Raw genomic sequence first — 22064 nt, 5'->3', positions numbered from 1 at the left:
TGAATGACGGAATGCCGTCACGGTTTTACGTTCTAAGCGTGATATTCACGGATCGCCATATGCAGATTCGCCATTGACTGGGAATGGAACACACGTACCTGTTTGTTTGCGAACGGGTACGTTTTTCATGGAAGTCCTTCACGAACTTGCTGTCCATGTCTGACGTGCAACTAAAGGTGCTAGAGTAATGTGGAATTTATTTGTTTCATGCTTTAGCATTCGCCGTTTCTGCATTGTCCGTTTGCTTTTGGCCTCCCACCCATGCATAGCACGGGTACCTCACTAGTAATAATAATAAACAAACAAAAAAAAAACCATGAACTAGAACGGCACTCGGTAGAGCGCATACCTCCGCCAGGCTGAACAGTTTACATTTTGTATCCCACTGATAGGCCGGATCTGGATTTGGACCAGAACCAAAATCTAATCGGCTTGTTCTTGTCACCTCACCAACTCGTCCCCCAAGTTTTGTCACTACTCATCCACAACTTTTTGAGATATCGTGCTATATATCATTTTTGGCCCTCTCTCACTGGTGAAGAATCACCTAAAATGTTATCGTATCCGGATCCAGATCTTCCACCTGCTTGGTTTTTGGAGGTGATTTCGCTTTGTAGTTATGGTAGTTGCATTATATTTGCTAATGGTTGGAGAGGGTGCTACTATGGCATGGAAGAAAAGACGTCCGAGGCGTTCGGATTCCGAGACAATTCGGTTTATTCAAACAGTAACCGTAAAACCCTTCCTTCTTCCGGCTAACCAGAAATCCCAAAATCAACCAGAACCCGAGCATATTTACATATTATAATATCAAAGGCAAGGTGATGCCGCTCCACTATCGAGGCCTTCTAGTCATGTTTTGCATCTGGAGTCGCAGCTTCACAAAGAGAAGTGCAAAAAACATTTCCTCAATTAAGATTTCACCATTGAAGTTTAACTTGTTGTGATTGGATGGTTTCACTCGTATACACTATTTTAAGATGGGTCTTGATATAAACACCTTAAAGTCCCAAGTGTGAACAAACCATTTGAGTATAGAGCCGCTCCATTATGTTTTTGGCACACGATGAGGATCCATGAAGCGTTTATCAAAGTGATGTTTCAGCGTCGCTGGGTCATGTTGGCACGTGCAGCGAAAACCTTTCCCCAGTCCTTCGTTTCCATGACAATCACTAAACCTGGGCCTCGTTTATGTTGGGTCCTGTTTAATGGTTTGTACATGGAATCATCACGACCAGTTAGTTCATCACACCTTCATACTGCTTGCCTCAACACTGCTGTTCCAAATACAGATTTTAGGCTAAAACTGAATCTCATTTTTTCCCACCAGGCACAATCTACAGATACATTTTTGACTCAAAAATGGTGCAATGCCCGCTCCCATCTATCCCAGTCATCCCTCTTTTCCTATCCACCTCCGATACCCATACTGCCTTTTTTTCTCTCAATTAACCACCCCCACCCTCCTTGCACCACAGTTCCTCCAGATGATTAATATGTAGATGACCCCTTGTTAACTCCGCCACCAAAGGTGCATGGTGATTATGTTTTCACCCCCTGTTTGTCTGTCTGTCTGTCTGTTTGTGAGAAGGATATCTCATAAAGTTATGGACTGATTCAGACAAAACTTTGTGGAGTAGTTGGGTGTGTGACAAGGACAAAATGATTAGATTTGCTCAAGATAGCCCAATTGAGGATTTTGGTAACTAGAACAACCTCACTGTAATAACATTTTGTAAGATCATGAAATGTTCTTCATCATTGATCCTCTTCACTCTACAGGCTCTACTCTCTCAGAAAAACAATAACAACGATCCCCCAAAAGATCAGCTGATCCCCAGGCTGATCCCGAACGATCAGCCTGGTGTTGGCCTAGCGGTTAGGGTGCCGGCTTGAGATCCGAGGATCCTGGGTTCGAATCCCGGTCGGTCGCTGAAGTAACGCCAGGGGGCTTGACTCAGCCCGTCATCCTTCCGAGGTCGGCAAATTGAGTACCAGCTTGCTGGGATGAATGATCACGGTGTGTACCCCGATTTAGAATAGGTACACCGTATCCCTGCGCATCGTAAGAGCGTGACCAAGGGTTGGCGTCAGGAAGGGCATCCGGCCATAAAAACATTGCCTCAAACAGGGAACCATGATCGCCATGGGGCCCGCAAGGCTAACCCCCGCTCTAGCAGGGAAAATGGCCTTAAAACGATCATTCATTCATTCATTCATTCATTCCCCAAAAATGACTGAGAAAAAAAGATGAAAGGAAGAAAAGGAAACAAAATGTGAGGAACACTCCCCAGGAAAAGAAACAACAATTATGGAAAGGAATTTGTGATGAACCAGAAGAACAAGAAATAAATGATCAAAAGCCTGAAATGAAAGAATTAACAGACAGGGGAAATGCTGAAGGGGACAATTGGTTGATGGAGAGAAAGAATTTCTGAAAAATTAACAAAAATGGCGAATCTTAAGATACATGTTCAGGATGGCGAATCCGACTTTAGGCCAAAAGCAATTTGACATCCTCCACAAACATTACTCTCAAGCCTTCACCAAGTAAAACCGAGGAGCAACAACATGAAATGTTTGGTCCACAGATGGTAACACTTTCCTAATCCCAAAATCAGAAGAAACAGAAGTGCTTCAAAAATATAAACAAGCATATGACAAGTCGATAAAACAACCTGAAGCTCCAAATGGGAGAGGAGATGTACAGTGCCCCAATACATCTGAACAACAATGCCTGGAAGAAATGCAGAAGGAAGTGCTTTGGGATCAAGGATGAGGGATCTTACTCTTGCTCAACAAAGCAATTTCCAAAAAATCATTAGGAAAAATACGGAAACAAACAGTGAAACAGCACAGAATGACATCAGTGAGGTGTTGAGCAACATTCCACACTGGTTGATCAAACGGCCCATGGAAATGTACAAAATAAACCCAAATTCATTAACTTTAGGAATAACGAGATGGTGTTCATAATCACGCTCAATAAATTTCAAACTGATCAGACAAAGCGTTGTCCCTGTCGAATGATGTCATAATTAAGGCTCCAATGACGTCATCATTAAAACCTATTCCCCCTGCAGAGTTCTTTACAATGAATGACGTTTCAATTTTTTTTCCATTGAACAGTTTCGGAGATAGAGGTGCAACGTTTTTTTCCAAGATGGCGTCCGTACCACGTGACCTATGACGTCATCATTATGAATAAAAAATTATCCAGGCGGAGGCACTCCTATGGTGAAACTTTTGTGTCAATCGGACCAACGGCTGCTGGGGAAATGAATTTCAAAAATGCAGGCACACGTAGGTATGCACGTACGCCACACGTATGCACGCACCCGATCGCTTAACCCCGCTTTTCACTTTGCGAGCGCAGGGTAATGAGATCATTTAGCCCATGGGAGGGTTTCGCTCTGCCTTGGACACCCACAAACAATACATCCTCACCTAGGAACCACCGTTGGACAACAACAAAAACACCATTGTGATATTATCAGGTGAATACCATGGAAACACTTACACAGGAACAGATTTGTTTCAAAGCAAACAACAACAACAACAACAACAACAACAACAACAACATCAACATATAATTTGTGACATTTAATAATCACCTTGCTAAAACTATGACAGACGGACATCACTATTCGGTAAACATTCCCAACCGCACCAACCACCACCACCTACCACCACCACAAGACCAAGTGAGATCAATCTCAAGCTTATGGAGCTTCATTTGTTATTCAAAGCACATTTATAATAATTCTGGAAAAAGTAGTAAAAGAGAAAAATAAACAAATGATTAAATAATTGGGAAGAATCATAAATTGGGTTTGAAGAGCCTGAGGTAATAGGAAATACACAAACTTTCCCTTTGTAATGAAGTCATGGAACCCAAACACAGATATCCAAATAACAAACTATAATGAACAAACTCCAACAAGTGAACAAAAAGGTTGTCCCAAAATCCCCACCTAATCGCATGACTAAAAATCCATGAAAACAAGAGAAGCCTCGAGATCGAGTGCAGTTGGTACGTTCGAGTGCTGCCACCACAATGGGCGCACTCTTTACCACAGGCGGTATCTGAGAGAGTAGACCAGACACACCCAGGTTTGCACATCTGACGTCGCACAGGGGAGGCCCAAACGCCCAGTGCCAAAGAGGTTCGGTATCTCCAGCACCGCCTGCACCGCCAGCACCGCCTGCACCGCACCCACGAGCGACAGTTAGCTAATCAGGAAACGCAGCGGTTTCTTCAAGTTCCTGGAGGAACACGTCACTGGACGGGAACTTGGATACTCACGAAACCTTGCTGCTCCCTCGTGCCAACAGCTTGTACTTATTGGATCAGCGTAGTCATGGAGTCCGTAAACTGCACACACCCTCACAGCAATTATCGGTTTGACGCTGTGCTGGAAAAACAGAACCTCCAAAACAACTGTAATTGGGCCCAGGAAACCAGGTCTTTATATTTAAATGGGTCTGAGGCTCATGGACGAGCTCATGTGGTGCACATGTCTAGACTGGAGTGCGCTTGAACACGAATCACAAGGACGTGCAGAAACCACAGGCCGGTGGTACATGGGATTTCAACTTGGGTCCCCTGCATCGTGAGCGAGAGGTTCCGTTGGCAACCTTGAGGGCAACCGTTGGCAACCTTGAGGGCAACCGTTGGCAACCTTGAGGGCAACCGGTGGCAACCTTGAGGGCAACCGGTGGCAACCTTGAGGGCAACCGTTGGCAACCTTGAGGGCAACCGTTGGCAACCTTGAGGGCAACCGTTGGCAACCTTGAGGGCAACCGTTGGCAACCTTGAGGGCAACCGGTGGCAACCTTGAGGGCAACCGTTGGCAACCTTGAGGTAAAATAAATAAATAAATAAACTTGTGATGGCTCAATATCAAAATAAATAAATAAATAAACTTGTGATGGCTCAATATCAAAATAAATAAATAAATAAACTTGTGATGCCTCAATATTAAAATAAATAAACTTGTGATGACAATATCAAAATAAATAAAGAAATAAACTTGTGATGCCTCAATATTAAAATAAATAAATAAATAAACTTGTGATGGCTCAATATCAAAATAAAGAAAGAAATAAACTTGTGATGGCTCAATATAAAAATAAATAAACTTGTGATGGCTCAATATCAAAATAAATAAATAAATAAATTTGTGATGCCTCAATATTAAAATAAATAAATAAACTTGTGATGGCTCAATATCAAAATAAATAAATAAATAAACTTGTGATGGCTCAATATCAAAATAAATAAATAAATAAACTTGTGATGCCTCAATATTAAAATACATAAATAAATAAACTTGTGATGCCTCAATATTAAAATAAATAAATAAACTTGTGATGGCTCAATATCAAAATAAATAAATAAATAAACTTGTGATGGCTCAATATCAAAATAAATAAATAAATAAACTTGTGATGCCTCAATATTAAAATACATAAATAAATAAACTTGTGATGCCTCAATATTAAAATAAATAAATAAATAAACTTGTGATGGCTCAATATCAAAATAAATAAATAAATAAACTTGTGATGGCTCAATCACTCTGCCTGACAGCGTCGGTCATCGCACGGTCTGCAGTAGATCAGACACTGCACAATGATGTACGAGGTGTGATCATCATGTCCATGACCCAACACCGACATGTTCAAATAAAACGAAAAGATTTGTTATTTTTTCAGCGCACAATGACTTTTTATTCGAAATGTTCTTAGCAATCCAGATCTCGCAGCTTTTTTTCTCTGTAGACCCTCCTTGGTTGTTGTTGTTGTTGTTGTTGTTGTTAGGTCAATACCAGCTCAGAATCTTACATTAATTACCATTCTCCCACATAACATAACTCATCCCATTACTACAATCCACAGTCATTAGCACAACTCATCTCATTTCATCACTCAATATCATTATCACCTGGTGTTGGCCGAAAGGTTCGGGCGGCGGGCTTGGGATCCTAAGATCCTGAGTTTGAATCCCGTTGAATTAACACCAGGTGGGGTTGACTCAGCCCGTCATCCTTCCGAGGTTGGCAAAATGAGTACAAGGTGACTGGTCATTGAGAGGCATTGCATCAGCGACAGCCGTGCTCCCCAGGAAATGATGTAACCAGCAGTCAAAGGCTGCACACAAACCACCAGCATCTTTGGCTGTGAAATGGGAGGGGTGATTAACATAGCTCCTCCCATTACTATAATCATTAACAGAACTCCTCAAATAACATCACTCAATGCTAGTCATGAACACAACACTCCTCCTATCACATCATTCAATATACATATATACATATATATATATATATATATATATATATATATATATATATATATATATATACACACGTATAGTTTGGAGAACAGAGAGTTGGAGTGTGGTGGGTTAAGGACTTGGGGTTGGAGGGAGGGGGGGGGGGAGGTGTGGTGTGAGGGGGGGAGATTAAGGACTTGAGGTCACATTTTACATTATGTGGAACTTCTGCGGTTCCCTGCCTGCCATCTGCGGTGCCCTGGTGTTTCCATTATGCTGTCAAAGGACATTCCTAGAAAACTCCCTAAATATTCCACACTCTTTTCGGAACAAATTCTGGTGTTGGACCGATGAATGGCCTCTTACAGCTAGCTGCCTAATGGCCCCTTACAGCAAATTCCCTTACGGTAGTCCGGTGGAACCAGGTTATCTGCTGGTTACTATAGTTAAACTGGAGAGTTCATAGAACATCTTACCCTGCAGTCTTGAGAAACAAGGACGTGGGCAGGGTCAACAAGCGGCAATTTTTTATTGGGCGTGATGACGTAAAATGTTGTAATATTTTGTCCAAGTACTGCTAAACTGAAGGGTTTTCAAAATGAAAAAAATGCGATTTGATTTCTTAAGTTATCGTGGTTACAGAAACCTATAACAGACGCACGGACGGCCGGACTGACAAACCAAAAACAAATGCCTCCAGCAACTTCAGCGGCGGAGGCATAAAAAGATTGCCAGTATTCTCTGTGCATATCAGATAGGGACAAATTCTGAGCCAAATTACTGATAAACTACAGGTTCGTTTTCCGATTTGAGGTCAAAATACAACATCCAACTTCAAGGAAGTTGTTCCTCAACCATAAACTGACGTCTGTCGTCAGAAGGACGGACAGACAAAGCGAGCCAATTGCTTAATCACACGTTTCCCTTCTCGTCTGTGGGGTAAATACATTAATGGACTTTCACAAATGTATACAGTGTCGCACTTCCAGGTGACCGGACAAACCTCTTGAGAGACCGCTTTGGCTCGGCTGAAGGGATGGTCTCCCATGCGAGGGACCAGCGTAGATATTTGTTACAGTTTATGTATTACTAGGTCATCTCATGTCGACTCGCGAAGCGATGAACGTGTAAAATGGGTCATGATGTCCAGATGTCTGTCCGTTCGTCAATTTTTAAAATATTTTTGCTGCTCCTCGCTCGTCACCCGGATGGTTTTTCTGGAACTCGACACATGAATACCACACAGTAGCCTGCACCATCATTCAGACTTCAATTTCGGATAATGGGGGCTCCCAGGAGGCGGGGAGGGTTTACCCCCCAAATTCGGATCCTTACTCTTCCCTTATTTACCAACGGATTTCTCCGACACCCAACACAACCCTTCTACGCAATGGTTCGCAGGATCGCCTCGTCTTAGACTTTTCAATTTCGTAATCGCATCTTTTGAATTCAGATCATGGGGGCTCCCAGTGGGGTCCCCTCAAATTAGGAGACGGTCTGAACTACAACCTCAAGAGATGACCGCCGGCTCACTCGGGGCTGTTTTTATAGTTTGAAAGAATGTGTAAACCATCTAGCAACTTTCATCGGCATTTTGAAGGATAGTTGAAGAGCAGAAGCTAATATATTGGAAGCTTTGAATACCATTCCATGTTCATGAAAGCAGCAATGAAAAGGTTCCAAAATGTGAAAATGGCGTTTTTAAAATCGAGTGCATTTCATCGATTTGAACCAATGACAATGTTGATCTAATTATTAACATTTAACATGAATCTTTTGCCAACATTGCATTGAACAGTGTGTTCCCCTCCAACATGTCAAACACTCAAACTTTAGACTTGCCTTATTGGGATGTGGAAAAGGGTTGGAAAGAAAGCAAACAACACTTGACCTCAACAAAAACGAGTAAAGATGAACCATGCAAACAAAATTAAACAGAATGAATGACTTTTGATAGACATGAAGGCATGACTGGTGTGTACACACACACACACACACACCTTATCAAACGGCCGTGGATACTTGAGTCCTGGAAGAACTCTGTTCCACCTTCCGAATCCCACATTATGGAGATGATAACCAACGCCACAGACACGTAACCAAAGCATTACTCAGTGCCCTTTTGGTGATCACATGTGAGATTAGACAAAACCAAAGTAACGAATAAAGGGCATGCTGTGGTGCAACACATTGGTCCGGTCCGTGTTGCAGGGGAAGCACTTCGTGATGGTGCAGCACATGCTCGGTACGAGGACAGTACCGCTCCGGAGCAGCCTCACATGCACGTGTTCCTGCAATACCAGTATGGGTTTCATAGACTATACAATCAGGCCAATCCTCGACGACGCCGAGAGCGGTGCTGTACCACAAATAGCACCATGGACCATAGAGTGGCCCACACCGCCACATTCCTTGGAGCAGCAAAGCCACGAACATTCTGCGCAAGGGTGGATCTGCTACGTAGGGGATTGCGACAACCCTACGCAAGGTCCCTACAATATGTTATCGTCACGGTGTAAAGCAGTGATACATTGACTGGCTCAAGTATGCACCTGGGCAGACAATAGAGAGGGACAAATGATAACTTAAAATCTTATTAACGGCAGTACAGGAATACTCGAGTTATAATCAAAGAAAGTAGATTCCAAAAATTGGCTTTGATGAGTAAACGTGTGGATTTTACCACCTGGATTGTAAAAGCTTGATCATTTTGATTTGGACGCTTAGGAAGTAAATAAAGATAGATTGGTTCACGGTGGAGGAATGAAAGTAGGCCTTTGGGAGCGAGATGAAATATCCCAAAAGATAGACAAGACAATACGTCAATGGACTTCCTGCATGTACAGTTCAATGGACCGACAAAGCCACATCAGGAAGTCGATAGCCTTCCGATGTAGGGATGGCATGGACACTCCATAGGTTTAATTAAACACAAATCTTCTATATAAAAAAAATCATACCAACATACAAACTCCTAAACCTATAAAGTGCCAACCTATCAGTCACCTGCTGGGGATTTCACATCTATTAACATTCATGTGAATTCTTGGGCAGCATCACAGAGCAACTTACAAAACTGACCGACGCTAAACAGCCACCTTGCAATGGTTCTTCTTTTTCTTCTTTTCAGACAGGCCAACACAAAATTGGTCTACCCTAAATACTCGGTCTGAACACAAATCGACTGCAGGTTACAGTGGGAAGGTCCACGACTACTCAAAATGTTCATAACCTGAAAGGATTCGACAAAGTAGGCATTCCTGCATGCCGACACGTAGGGCGACAAAGGGCAAGAGGGATGGGCAGCGTCATGCCTGTCAATCAGCCTGGTGGGGCAGGCCCACGGCGACACAATTGCCGAGGGCCTATCACACCCATACGGGTGTGGTCAACGGTGGCATACTATTGCTGGCAATTATATAATAGTACGACTAGTTGATGCAAAGGGTTTTCACACATAATCGACATGGCATTTCATAGTGCAATCAAAATAAAATACACCAGCATACAAATACAGTGCATTTTTGAAGTACTGAAACAAGTAATAATAAAAAACGTTTTTTTGAAACTAAAAAGATCTGGAGATGTTGTCGGAAAAACTATGCAAAACGAGGTAGGCATGGCCGTAAGAGATTATCATGCAAAACCATCCTGACATCTTTCTTCGAATAGGTCTATGTATGAATTTTTGAATAGGTTACACACCCATACACATACACACAGTCAATTAATAAGGTGTTGGGCTACCATGTGCATATAGTACGCCATGGATATCATGTGGCAGCATGGAGTCAACAAGAGTCTGGAACTGTTCTGCAGGAACATGGCACCATTCTCCCACAAGGAAGTCCTTCAATTCACGTCACTTTAATTGAGGCAGAAACCGCTGCTTTAGGCATCTCTCCAGACAGTCCCACAATTGCACTATGGGATTGAATTGAGGCGATTGGGAGGCCCATGGAAGATGCATAACTTGGTCCTCGTACTCCACAAACCACCTGGTGACAACACATGTGCTGTAAACTGGAGCATTGTCCTTCTGAAAGACACCCGTTCTGCAGGGAAGAAATTTTGCATCGTCCTTCAGATGATCGCTCAGGACGGTAATGTAGCGCGCTGCACCAATCCTGACTTCTATTGAAATGAGTGGACCCAAGCCTTGCCAGGAAAATATGCACCACACTATTATGGAACCGCCAGAACCTTTTACTGTTGGAACCAGGCACTCGAGACTGTTGAGCTCCCTGTCTGTCACCACACGTGCATCGTGCACACGTCCATTTGTCGAGAACATAGTGAAGGACGACCCATCAGACCATATCACGTTCACTCAATGCTCTGCTGCGCATTGCCTATGCTCCTTGCACCACTGAACCCACAAATGGGCATTGCCAGGTGTTACGAGTGATTTCTGCATGGCAACCCAACGGTGGTTTCACAGCCAATGACGTTCCCTCCTTTTGACTGTTTTTGACGATACAGGATGCCCATGACCAACAATGAACTTTGCGCACAATTTGTTCGCCATTGCTCTCATTTTTGCCTCTTTCCTTGTTTTTCCCAGGCTCACATCATCTTCGAGAAGGTTTGGCGAAACCTGTTACCAATTTCCGTAGTTTGCCCCTGAAGCGCCTGACTAATACACACCAGTGATTAAATCCCGTTCCAAGTCACTGAGGACTCCTCTTGCGACTATGCTGGCTCTTAATACTAGACTTGACTGCAGCCTTCTTATATAAATACACAATGAGAGGACTGCTGGGAAGAGATTTCATTATTGTCATATATGTGTGGCAGCCCCATACTTTCCATATATGTTGTACTGCCAATATGCCCTGGTGTTTCCAGTTCTTATCCACGATCTGTTTGTGTACATTTGTATACGTGTGTGTGTGTGTGTGTGTGTGTGTGTGTGTGTGTGTGTGTGTGTGTGTGTGTGTGTGTGTGTGTGTGTGTGTGTGTGTGTGTACATACATATTGTTACGTTTGTAGGGGGTAGGGATATCATAGACCAGGTAGGGTGCATAAATTACCATGCTATATATGCCGCGATGAAGAAGAAGAACCACCATGTAATAAGTAGGGAATCTGTTTAGCCCGTACGTTGTGTAAGGTGTACCTTCGTCCCAATTACGAGGAGTGGGGTATGTTAATTAGCACAGGGATTATGGGTGAATTAATCCCCTGCATGTCGTTACCTCTGTACTTTATCCCTATGTCCCTTTTGGCACCACACCATCGACACTAGCCAAAATCACCCATTAAACACCCCTAATTAATAAAACAACCGGAAGTCAGGCATGAAGCACTGCCGCTGACAACCCTGACTTTGGAAGCACACGGGACAAAAGATCTGTGAGGCCACGCCCCCAGGAGCCGTGATTGGGCAGGGTTTGATTGACAGAAAGGACGGGCAAGATGGAACTCGCCGATAGGGTCGGGCGGAGACGTGTTGAGATGACGTCAGAGCCCGAAGAACAAAAGACTGTCCCCAACATTTTGTCCTGGCTCTTACGCGTGGGGAGTCCAGAACACAATGACCGGCATTTTCCCGCTCTGCTGCCTTGTCGTTCTGGAGACGAGAGCAAAGGGTCGTTGTTGCCGCTCTTGCCCCTACTGATTTAGATGCCGTAACGAGCGGCTGTGTTGGGACATCTTACTGGTGGTCATGCAGAGGCACAGCTGGGGCCCGGGAACCGTGGTTTTCCATGCAGAGGACGGGTGGACGAGCATAGTGTGGAAGGCCTGTTTCGCGAGAGCGGGCGCGGCCTAGTGAACGAGGGTGTACTGAGGCCTTGCAGCACGGGAGCGAGCGGCTTTCCTGCCAACACCAGAGCCATGTCCAGACTGCACGCTCAGGGCCTGGACGAGTCCTGACGAGACACATCAATCGAGTGAGCTAAGTGAAATTAAATAACACGTTTTTCTTTCACCGTGATATTTTCCATTGTCCGTATTTGATTCTGTGTGTGGGAGCGCTCCACATAGAAATTTTAGTGTCCCAATGTTTTATTTTGTTACTGAGATTCTTCAATAAAGCCGGTATTTTTGAACATTTTAATTTTGTGTTGGTTTGAGTTACTTATTTCAGGTGAAGACGTCGGGTAGAGGCTGTTCAGGTAAGGCTCCGGTTTTTCCCTCTCCCTCTTGCTTCCCCACACGTATTATCCGCCATTTGACTGAACGCCTCGGGGTAACAGCTCGTTTGGTCATCCGTGCTACCCTAAGGTGTTCACCAAGGGTAGTAACGTGCTAACTGGTGTCAGTACATTACTACCTAACGTGCTAACTGGAGTTTCACACTCTTACAATGTCTCTCCGAAAGGACCGACTGGACAACCCTCCCATCTACTTTCTCAACAATCCTCTCCAAGAAGTTCTGTCGCTCAAGCTTTTGGGTCTCACTATCTGCCATGATCTTTCTTGGGAAAACCACATTTCCAAGCTGGCCTCCAAAGCCAGTCGCCGACTGGGCATCCTCCGTCGTGCGAAGTCCTTCCTTGGCACACCTGAGCTCCTCACCACATACAAGGCTTTCATCCGCAGCTCAATGGAATACTGTTCCCCCCTCTGGGCTGGTGCTCCTGCCTCACACCTTGCTCGGCTTCACGCTGTTGAGGCCAAAGCTTTCAGAATCATTGGAATCTCCTGCGATGTAGTCAACACCGAGGGCCTTTCACTCACTCACCGCAGGCAGGTTGGTGGTCTTTCTGTCTTCTACCGACTCCTCTCCGGCCTTGCTCCCCCAGCTCTCTCTGTGCTCTGTCCCCCCAATATTCCTTCAGGTCGCACAAGATCTGCCTGCAACCCTCTTATGGTTAAACTGCCAAAGTCTAGGCTCTCTGCTCACCTTCACTCTTTCATTCCCCTTTTCTCCCGCCTCTGGAACAAACTCCCCCACTCCCTTCAATCCCACTCCTCCCTCCAGGTCTTTAAAACAGCTGTTCACCACCATCTCTTATCTTCCCCCATCGAAAACCTTGATCTTTTCTACCCCCGGTAATTCACCCCAGAGTCCTTGCAGTGTTCATATGTTTTATTCCTCTCCCACCTCCCCCCAAGTCCTCCCGATGTCCCTGCTCTCAAATGTTGTGTTTGTGTCCTTCCCCCTCTTCCCCCTCTCTTTTGTGTCCTTCCCCCTCTCTCCCCATCTTGTCTGCCGCTCCCCTTGTTTTTTGTGTTTTGTGTGTCGGTTTCTCTTTTTGTGTGATTAATGTTAGCTCTTTCACGAGCCTCGATCTTGTATACAAAAAAAAAAAAAAAAAAAAAAAGGTAGTAAGGGATTCAAACCTAGTGGACACTCGGTGTCCAAAGGTTGCGAGTTCGACACGCGCTGGGTGCAAATTGCGCCCAACATTTGGAATTCAAAAATTATCATAGCACCGGGGTGTCAAATTTTATTGTAGTAAATTGGTGTATGAGGCACAACATCGCGTTCGAGAAATAAATAAATAAAAATTCCTCTGAGGTAAAAATACGCATGCGGGAGAACTGCTTTCTCACCGCGGATGGCATAAAGTGTGAGGGGAATGAGTAAAGAGATGAATGAAATTGTGGTTTTGCAATAAAGAACAACCCCCCCCCCCCCCCCCCCTAGTTAATTACATGACAACATGTAGCCTGCATTAGTCGGTTATTTCTTATTAAATGTAAAGATTAGCTCCCTTCCCATTGTGTAGTAATTAAAGCAGATATGCGTTGAGTTTAGGCAGGATTCAAACCTTCGTATAGTGGAAGGAAGACGCTGGTTCATGTGCAAGGAGGCGTGGCTACAAGCACAGTCCATATGATGAACCCGACTGTGGTAGGCGTGGCTAAAAGAACCGACCACGTCACCAGCAGGTAACCATTGAGAGGGCGTGGACACGTCACCAACAAGCAGCCAATGAAAGGGCATGGACATGTAAGCAGCCAATGAGAGGTCGTGGACGCGTAAGTAGCCAATCAGGTCTGGACTCTTCCCCAGCAAAACTCACGAGCAAACTTCGACCAATGAGAGAACGTGGACACGCAAAACAACCAATGGGAGCCTGTGGAGCATTCTAGGGAACTTTTCCACCTGATATAAACCCCATGTCCATCACACTTCTCCCTCTCTGCTCTCTCTCGCTGCCCTCTCGTCATGGTCCTTCGAGCTGGCTGTCCTCCGTGCTGTTTCGTCCTTCCTGCGCTGAATTCATTCATCCTGGATCGTCGTTCGTGCTGACTTCGAAGCGGCGGTTCGTCCTGCGGACCTTCTTCAAGCTGCACGTCCTGAACGGCCCGGGAGCTGCGCACGGAAGCTAGCGAACCCAGGTCCGTGGCTGCACGTTGCTCGGTATGAGTTTAACCTGTGCGATTCATTCCCAGTGTGTGTGTGCAAGGCGCCTATGTTGGGATTTAGATAGGTAAGAATTGATTAGCCTGCTTCTCGTCCTTTTTCTGTACTTTTTGTAAATAAAACGTGTACATTCTGTTTCCTTTCAACCTGTTCGAGTACGTCTTTTCCCCCATTGGCCCAGCATAGTCCGAACCGAACTTGACGAGTCAATTAGGCCCATAAATCATGCATAGTTAAACCCGCGACCCACACCGCGCATAACCGCTCGGTGCAACCAATTGGAATAAGGTGTGGAATCACGAGAGGGTTCATTTCCCAGTCTTTCTAACCACGTGATCTTGAAGGTATTTGGGTAGTGACCAACAACCCTTCACCCATGGTTGGGGGATTGGCATTTGAAGCTGCTTCGCAACCCATCGACTGCGAGTCTAGTCGCGGCCGGCGGCATGTGGACCCGGTGTCTGAGGGGAACCGGGGACTTAAACCCCCCCCCCCCCACCCCCACCCCCTTAGTACGTCAACAGACCCAGGTACCGCAACAAAATGAAAGAGGAAGGTGATGCCTGTAGTGAACGCTTGGATGCTTGTAGTAAACGATTGGAGGCCTGTAGTGAACGATTGGATGCCGGAACTGAAGAAATAAAAACCCAAATGAAAGAAATCAAAGGCTATAGAGAGCAAACGAATGAAACAAAGAAAGAACAAAATAATGAAAATCAGGCACAGGAGGGGAAATGTTTCGTTAAAGATGGGCTGAGTGAACAAATTAATGCTCAGAATGAGCTTGGGGAACGATTGAGTGCCAAAATTGATGGAATGGAGGGAAGGAACGAACAATTGGAAGGCAAAATTGAGGGCATAACACAAGACCTGGGGGAATGAATTAACAAAGTAGCGGGGGAATAGATGGCATTGGAAATTGAAAAGGGTGTAACCCAGTCTGATAGACTTGGGGCACAGGATAAGCCATGGCTGGCACAGGATAAGCCATAAGGTGACCGAGGGGACCCTCACCACAAACAACAATTGGGTACAAGTGGCTCCGAAATGTGAGTAGACTGGGGGATGTGAGAGGTGCAGGGGACGTGATGAGGATGCCACGCACTGCGACCGTTCCCCCCTAAGTCCGAGGCTTTGATAATGGTGAAGTTGGCAGCAGGTGCTCACCACATCGGCCAGCTGCGGCTGGTACAGCCGTGTTCCTCACAGGGGGCCGAAGGATGGATAGTGGGTCGCACCCTTATGGACACTCATGGGCCATGTTGGCGTTTCGGCTATTCCACTTATCCCAATGGCCCTTGCACGGTAGAGGGGCGGAGCTGTTGTAGCCAAATGTAGTCGTGTAGTACAGGTCACCGGAGGAGGTGGATCCACATACTTGCCAGTACAGTGGGATAAAAGGAAATTTGGTAGAATTGGATTGGCCCTATGGGATAAATTTTGGTATTCTGTAGGGTGCCCCCGATGGACCCAACCAACCTGCAACTATCTGCACATCAAGGTGAGGAAAGTGCTTTGAGGTGTACTGTCCCAGGCTACAGGACTTGCTAATTTAAATTGGGACATGAGTAATTTGGAATGGGGGGTGGGTGAGAGTGATGACATGGCCGGTGAGGGGATTGGAATGTGTGCCACAGAGTCTTGTGGGTGGCGTTTGTTTATGTGTCGAGGTTATTGTGTTTTTGTGTGGCCGTGAGGATGGAGATGAAAATTGTGATTATTGTGATGTGTTTGGAAATTTAAAATGTGAATGGGGATTTCACATGTAAGCAGGCCATGGCAGCATCTTTTTGGTAACATCCTTTCATGGAAATATGTGGTTGAGAATTGAATTGCAGCGGGAGCGGGGGGGAGGGGGGTGGGGATGGGGGAAATGTTTTTGTGGATTTGGTTTTTTTTCACCCTCTGCTGCCTTGTCCTACTGGAGACGAGAGCGAAAGGTCTTGCGTTGTTGCCACTCTTGCCCCTACTGATTTAGATGCCGTAAAGAGCGGCTGTGTTCGGACTTCTTGCTGGTGGTCGTGCAGAGGCACAGCCGGGGCCCGGGAACTACGGTTTTCTGTGCAGAGGACGGGTGGATGAGCACGTTGTGGAAGAGCAGGCTGCACGCGGCCCGTTCGATTCACGCATAAGGCCCGTGTCACGCGAGCGGGCGTGGCCTAATGAACAGCTCATATATATGTATATATATATATATATATATATATATATATATATATATATATATATATATATATATATATATATATATACATATACATACATATATATATATATATATATATATATATATACATACATATACCACTACATGGCCAAAAGTATGCGGACAACAATTCTAATTAGTGGATTCCACTGTTTCAGCCATACCCATTGCCGACAGGTATATATAATCAAGCACACAGCCATGCAATCTACATAGACAAACATTGGCAGTAGAATGGGCCATACTCAAGAGCTCAGTGACTTTCAACGTGGCACCGTCATAGGATGCCACCTTTCCAACAAGTCAGTTCATCAAATTTCTGCCCTGCTAGAGCTGCCCCAGTCAACTGTAAGTGCTGTTATTGTGAAGTGGAAACGTCTAGGAGCAACAACAGCTCAGCCGCGAAGTGGTAGGCCATACAAGCTCACAGAACGGGACCGTCGTGTGCTGAAGCATGTAGCGTGTAAAAATCGTCTGTCCTCGGTTGCAACACTCACTACCGAGTTCCAAACTGCCTCTGGAAACAACATCAACACATCAACTTTTCGTGAGGAGCTTTATGAAATGGGTTTCCATGGCCGAGCAGCCACGCACATGCCTAACATCACCATGCGCAATGCAAAGTGTCAGCTGGCGTGGTGTAAACTCGCCACCATTGGACTCTGGAGCAGTGGAAATGCATTCTCTGGAGTGATGAATCACGCTTCACCATCTGGCAATCCGACGGACAAATCTGGGTTTGGTGGATGCCAGGAGAATGCTACCTGCCCGAATGCATAGTGCCAACTGTAAAGTTTGGTGGAGGAGGAATAATGGTCTGGGGCTGTTTTTCATGGCTAGGCCACTTAGTTACAGTGAAGGGAAATCTTAACGCTACAGCATACAATGACATTCTAGACAATTGTGTGCTTCCAACTATGTGGCAACAGTTTGGGGAAGGCCCTTTCCTGTTTCAGTATGACAATGCCCCCGTGCACAAAGCGAGGTCCATACAGAAATGGTTTGTCGAGATCTGTATGGAAGAACTTGACTGGCCTGGACAGAGCCCTGACCTCAACCTCGTCAAACACCTTTGGGATGAATTGGAATGCAGACTGCGAGCCAGGCCTAAATGCCAAACATCAGTGCCTGACCTCACTAATGCTCTTGTAGCTGAATGGAAGCAAATCCCTGCAGCAATGTTCCAACATCTAGCGGAAATCCTTACCAGAAGGGTGGAGGCTGTTCTAGCAGCAAAGGGTAGGGGGGGGGGGGACCAAATCCATATTAATGCCCATGATTTTGGAATGAGATGTTCGACGAATACATATGGGTGTGATGTTCGGGTGTCCACATACCTTTGGCCATGTTGTGTATATATGTATTAATGAACAGGATTATAAATAATTAAATTGATATATGTGGGAAAATTACATGCCCAGACCAGGAATCGAAACCAGGTCCTCAGGAAAACCGTACCAGTGCTCTGCCATCTGAGCTATCTGGGCGACCCTGACTGAGCATACAATTTTCCCACACATACGATTGCCACTCTCTTTCCATCAATGCTTCCAGGGCACTCGCTGCCAACCATAGGGGCACCAACAGCCTGAACACGAGAGGGTGTTAGTCAGGGTCGCACAGATAGCGTCAGTCAGGACACTCTTCGACATCGACCGATATGCCTTCGCCTACAATATTACATAATTATGCATACTTGTACCAAGTTTGATTTAAATCCCTTCAGCTGTTCTCAAGCATCACATTTTTACCTGACATGACCTCTGACCTTTGATGCCAAAATCAAGTTATTTCGTATTTACATCATTATACATACTTTACCAAGTTTGCTCAAAATCCCATCACTGATTCAGAAGTTATCACGGAACAGGATTTTTATATAACATAACCTGACCTTGTGACCCCAAAATAGAATCCGTTCATCTTTACCTCATTATACATACTTGCACCAAATTTGACTTATATCCCTTCAGTCATTCTCAAGTTATCGCGGTAACGAAAACCTAACACGGGCCACATTTCCCCCGGCCAACCCATAAGAATGTGGGACAACAAACAAAGCATAATGTGATCTGTCAACGGCCATGACTCTTCAATCATGTAACGATGAGGAAGTGAGCATGACCCGATGAAGGGTTTCACTGTACTGTTAAAAAAAATATGGGAGAAGCTCAGGCCCCTCAACAGACCCTGGGCCCCAAGGCAGCTACCCGTGCCCTGCGACCCCCCTCTCATCGGCCGTGGGAACAAATGCCCTTTATCTATCTATAATTCCAGTAATCTCTGTGTGTATGTTTGTATGTTTGTATGTTTGTATGTTTGTATGTATGTATGTATGTATGTATGTTTGTCTGTGACCGCTGTTTCTCGACAACTACCGGTCCGATATACTTGAAACTTGCCAGGTATATTGCTGGGGACCCGAGGATGTGCCTTTTCAAGGTTTCATATTAATCGGAGAAGTAGTTACCGAGCTATGTCCAAAAAACGATTCAACCAATCAGAGAGCAGCGAGCTATCACGTGTGCCGAACGTGGCGAACAGACTCTGCCTCGGACGGCACATTTGAGAGCGTATTCATTTATTTCACGTTGGAAAACTATGTTGCCGTTAAACTATGTTTTAAAACTAATTAAAACTAATTTGCGATTCATCGTAACTGCGATTTGCGACCTTCCGGACAGTGAAGACTGCACTTCCGGCAGCCAATCACAGAACGCGTTGTTGCGGTTGTGAGAGCGAGCCGAGCGCGTGCGCCATTACGGTTCGTAATTCGATTTCTTCCGGAGAAAATAATAATTTCTCGATTTCTTATGCGCATTATTTCTCCCAATTCAGTCAGAGCGAAGGGCGGAAGCGAAGAGCGTTGTTTTTTTTGTTTACGGGCGTACGGGCGGGGTAGAGCGTACGGGTAGCGTTTTTTTTTTTTTTTTGGCAAGGAACGGGCACCCACGTACGGGCATGCCCTAGTCTATCTATAATTCCAGTAATCTCTGTGTGTATGTTTGTATGTTTGTATGTCTGTGACTGCTGTTTCTCGACAACCACGGGTCCGATATACTTTAAACTTGCCAGGTATATTGCTGGGGACCCGAGGATGTGCCTTTTCAAGGTTTCATATTAATCGGACAAGTAGTTACCGAGCTATGTCCAAAAAACGATTCAACCAATCAGAGAGCAGCGAGCTATCACGTGTGCCGAACGTGGCGAACAGACTCTGCCTCGGACGGCACATTTGAGAGCGTATTCATTTATTTCACGTTGGAAAACTATGTTGCCGTTAAACTATGTTTTAAAACTAATTAAAACTACTATCTATAATTCCACGGGTCCGATAAAAAACACCGTACTCGCAAGCCGTTCGCTTTGGACCAAACCATTTCATGTAAATAGAGGGGGGGGATTGTCACCGTACTCGCAAGCCGTTCGCTTTGGACCAAACCATTTCATGTAAATAGAGGGGGGGGGATATAATTTTAGATATATATATAGTACGGGCATGCCCTAGTCTTTCTATAATTCCAGTAATCTCTGTGTGCCTGTGTGTCTGTGACCGCTGTTTCTCGACAACCACTGGTCTGATCTAATCGAAACTTGCCAGCTATATTGCTGGGGACCTGAGGATGTGCCTTTTCAAGGTTTCATATTAATCGGACAAGTGGTCACCAAGTCATGGCCATTTATTTAGCAAACACGTACATAGGGCGCCGCCTTGCGGTCACCCCTCCCCCCTACTTCACTGACTTGGACCACGTGCGTAATGGCGTTCTGCGCCGCGGCACGCGGCCACGAAACGAGCAGGGGAGATCATCGGCAGAACGCAAACTCGACTGCAGGTGTCCAGTGTCGGTTTTGGAGAGAGAGATTGGGGATTTTGAAGGGGGCCTATTGTTATCTCTCTATAATTCCAGTAATTGTAAAAACAATGCGTGTGTGTGTTTGTCGATGACCGCTGTTTCTCGACAACCACTGGTCCGATCTAAGTGAAACTTGCCAGGTATATAATGCTGGGGACCTGAGGATGTGCCTTTTCAAGGTTTGCTATTAATCGGACAAGTGGTTACCAAGTTATGGCCATTTATTTAGCAAACACATACGTTTTGTACGTGAACGAAGGAACAGCGAAGGACGAGAGCGAAGGAACGGCGAAGGACGAGAGCGAAGACCGAAGGAACGATGAAAGTTTTAATTTTTCTTTGCACGTACGGTCAGGCTACAGCGAAGGAACCGCGTGTGTTTGTCGTTTCTGCCTCGCGGTTTGAGAAATTGAAGAATTGGCCATTAAAACTAATTTGCGATTAATCGTAACTGCGATATGCGAACTTCCGGACAGTGAGGACTTAACTTCCGGACTTAGGGATAGTGACGACTTACTGTCTCGATTGTATCACACAATGCCCCAATCCATTCGTCGTTTACGACAGAGAAGGAACGAAACTGCGCGTCGTGCACGCACAATGGAATCTGACGAAGCACGAGCTGCTCGCCTGACACGCGACTCTACGCGCGTGACAAGGCGTCGTGCAGCTGAAACGGATGAAGAACGAGCTGCTCGCTTGGCAGACACCACTGGACGCGTGACAAGGCGTCATGCAGACGAAACGGATGAAGAACGAGCTGCTCGCTTGGCAGACAACACTGAACGCGAGGCAAGGCGTCGTGCAGAAGAAATGGATGAAGAACGAGCTGCTCGCTTGGCACGCGACGCTACGCGCGTCACAAGGCGTCGTGCAGAACAAACGGATGAACGGATGAGAACAAACGTACGGGCACGCACTAGTTGTATTAAAGTCAAAAGTATTTTTCTCTTCAAAGTTGAGGCTCATGGAGGAGTATTTGTTCAAAAAAGATGATTCATTGATCCTTTTATTTAGAGGATATACGCACAACTTTGTCAAAAACGTTACACCTTTCCAGGTGTCGGGTCTGGGAGGCCCTGGAAACATAAGGTAACCTTTAAAAAAAAATGCTTTTATTTTTATTATCTTGTTTACAAAGGTGAGACTAATGGGGGAGTATTTGCTCAAAAAAGATGATTCATTGATCCTTTTATTTGGAAGAAATATTTTGGTAGATAACTAAACAATGCAAAAAATAGAATGGAATAAAATAATACAAAATAGGTCCAACATTTGCAGAACACGAGGCCAAACAATAAAAAGTAATATCTTGAGGTTGTAGTTCTGGACCCAGACCAGGATCTCAGTGTTGCACACGCTGCGGTTTAGATTTCACAGAAATCCGAGCACGCATCGGTATGG

At 45.2% G+C, this 22064-nt stretch overlaps 1 protein-coding gene across 4 annotated transcripts in view; it reads right to left on the bottom strand.

The window, feature by feature from the left end:
* The window catches only part of LRRFIP2 (LRR binding FLII interacting protein 2), a 171216-nt gene that overhangs the window by 135780 nt on the left and 13372 nt on the right, over positions 1-22064 (bottom strand). The gene's annotated exons all lie outside the window — the stretch shown is intronic.

The sequence above is a fragment of the Myxine glutinosa genome, chromosome 7 (genome assembly GCF_964187855.1).
Source record: "Myxine glutinosa chromosome 7, kmMyxGlut1.1, whole genome shotgun sequence".
NCBI classification, from domain to species: Eukaryota; Metazoa; Chordata; class Myxini; order Myxiniformes; family Myxinidae; genus Myxine; species Myxine glutinosa.
The sequence above is the reverse complement of the archived record's forward strand: the minus strand, read 5'-3'. Positions and strand labels throughout refer to the sequence as shown.